Genomic DNA, 2,481 nt, shown 5'->3' with positions numbered 1-2,481 from the left:
ATATTGGCAAACATATTGCTAAGCTCTAGACTCAAGAGAACTTACAATTACCTGAAAGCCAAAATACAATAACAATATTCAAAATGCTTTGTCCTAGCTGGTTTGGCTCAGTGGATAGAGCATCAGCCTGTGGAACGAAGGGTCCCCGGTTTGATTCCCGTCAAGGGCATGTATCTCAGTTGCAGGCGTGTGGGAGATTGTGTGTCTCTCTCACACCCGGAGTGGGTCAGAAAAAAAAAGAATTCTTCATTACTTGCATGCCTGCCTCCACCCCAATAGTCTCTTATTGCTTCAAAAAATAAAATAAGCTGCTGCTGCTTTGCTTAATATTATGGCTAGTTAAACTCTAAATTAATTTTCTTACTTTGTGCTAAAAAGCAGAAAATATTCAGTGGATCTTCAAAGTATATAATAAACAAAATGATTCTTAGAGTTTTATTTTTAACTGCTATTCATTATTTTGGTTTAGTTTATGAAATGTCTGCATTAAAAAGGAAATGTTCTGCATACCTTTGGTTGATTAATGACTCTCCTACTAAGAGGAGGGTCCTTCATCAAAGTCATGTGACAAATGAAAGTCTAATGAGAAGCATTAATGTTTTCTGACTTCTAACAATGCTCCATTCATCAGGTCAGACTCATTTTTCTATTAAGCATGAAAGAAAGTATGACAAATGCAGAATCCTTTCCAAACCAGCCTTCTCTACCTCCAAAATGGCTTTACCATAAAACCTGAAATATTTCCTCTTTTTACAGAAGCAAAGAAGCACTAGTTTTATGAAAACCATGGCTGGGTATGTATGTGTATATAACAGTATAAAAGTATCCATACCTTCCTTATTAACACTCTACTTTCTATACATTTGAATTTCTCTATTTAATTTTATTGAGCCAGGTCCCTTTGCTTGAAAGGAAACAAGCTATCATTTGATGTGACTGGACAAGTCATGCCTTTAAAAACTGTAGCTATTTTCCATGGGTTGTTTGGATTTCACGACATAAAGTATTATTACCCATATCTTTTCCCTCAATCTAATTATAATGAAATACTCAATATCACTTTTAAAAAATAGGAATAGATTTTTAGTCTTTTTATGGTTATAAAAATACCTGTTAATACATGAAAGTACAAATAAAATGTATTTTAAAACAGTAAAAATATAAAGTCACCCATAATCCTCTACTTTGAAATACCTTGGTAAATATATTTTCATATATTTAATGCACATATAACTATATGAATTATTAAAACGGGGCCCTAATTTTCACTTAGTCAATAGAGCATGAATTTCTTTCATGACAATAGATATAAGCATAATTATCTTAACGGTTCACTAGTAACCTATTGTGTGGACATAGCAACATATATTTTTTATAATTTTATACCAATGAAATTTAGAACATTTCAGGGTACATATCTAGGTTGCAGGTTCAATCCCTGGTCAGGGCACATACGGGAGGCAACTGGTCAATGTTTCTCTCTCTCTCTCTCTCTCTCTCTCTCTCTCTCTCTCAAAATCAATAAAAACATATCCATGCTCACTTTGGCAGCACATATACTAAAATTGGGACAATACAGAGAAGATTAGCATGGCCCCTGTGCAAGGATAACACACAAATTCATGAAGCATTCCACATTTTTTATGCTAAACGAAATAAGCCAGAAGGAGAAAGATAAATATCACACGATCTCACTCAATTGTGGAATATAATGAAGAACATAAACTGATGAACAAAAATAGATCCAGAGATAGCCTTGGAGGGAAGGTGTGTGGGGGGGGGGGGGGGGGGGGGTAGGAGGGTGGGAGGGGAGGGGGTGTTAGAGATCAACCAAAGAACTTGTATGCATGCATATAAGCATAACCAAAGGGCACAGACAGTAGTGTGTGTGTGTGGGGGGGGGGGTGGGGGGGAGATGCGAGAAGGGAGCTGGCTGGGGAGAGGTCAATGGGGGAAAAAGGAGACATATGTAATACTTTCAACAATAAAGAATTTAAATTTTAAAAATACAATAAATGTTTGATGAATGAAAAAATTAAAAAACACACACACAAGCATATCCTCAGGTGAAGATTTAAAAAGTTAAACTTTAGACCTCTAACAAACTCAATTTAAATAATGAAATAGGATAGAATGGAGAGTCACCTTACTCCTTTAGAAAGAATTTACCATAAAGAGACAAATGAAGTTTAAGGAAGTCCTCAAAAGGGGAACACTTTTTATTAAAATCTTAATTTCTTTTAAAATATTAAAAGGAAACTTTAATGTTGGAAACAAATAATTTACTACATCTACTAGGCTACTCCCTTAATTAAGTTTCTAAGGAGATATTTCTAAAAATTCTTGAATTACATAATAAATTTACCACCTCGATCATTTATCCTTGCTGAGTTATAAGGACTCACTTATCTTTCTCTTTTTCCACCAGTTTCTATGAATTGAAGACCTATAGTGTATTACATTATCCTTCCTCCTATCAAA

At 34.6% G+C, this 2,481-nt stretch overlaps 1 non-coding gene across 1 annotated transcript; it reads left to right on the top strand.

Moving 5' to 3' along the window:
- The first annotated feature begins 1,535 nt into the window (after positions 1–1,535).
- On the top strand, positions 1,536–1,642 carry LOC139013437 (U6 spliceosomal RNA). The gene has a single exon (XR_011472070.1). It is a non-coding gene; the product is annotated as a U6 spliceosomal RNA (small nuclear RNA).
- Positions 1,643–2,481: the final 839 nt, after the last annotated feature.

This window comes from Myotis yumanensis, unplaced genomic scaffold (genome assembly GCF_028538775.1).
Source record: "Myotis yumanensis isolate MYYU_CA2020_CCGP unplaced genomic scaffold, mMyoYum1.0.hap1 SCAF_6, whole genome shotgun sequence".
Lineage (NCBI taxonomy): Eukaryota > Metazoa > Chordata > Mammalia > Chiroptera > Vespertilionidae > Myotis > Myotis yumanensis.
The sequence above is the reverse complement of the archived record's forward strand: the minus strand, read 5'-3'. Positions and strand labels throughout refer to the sequence as shown.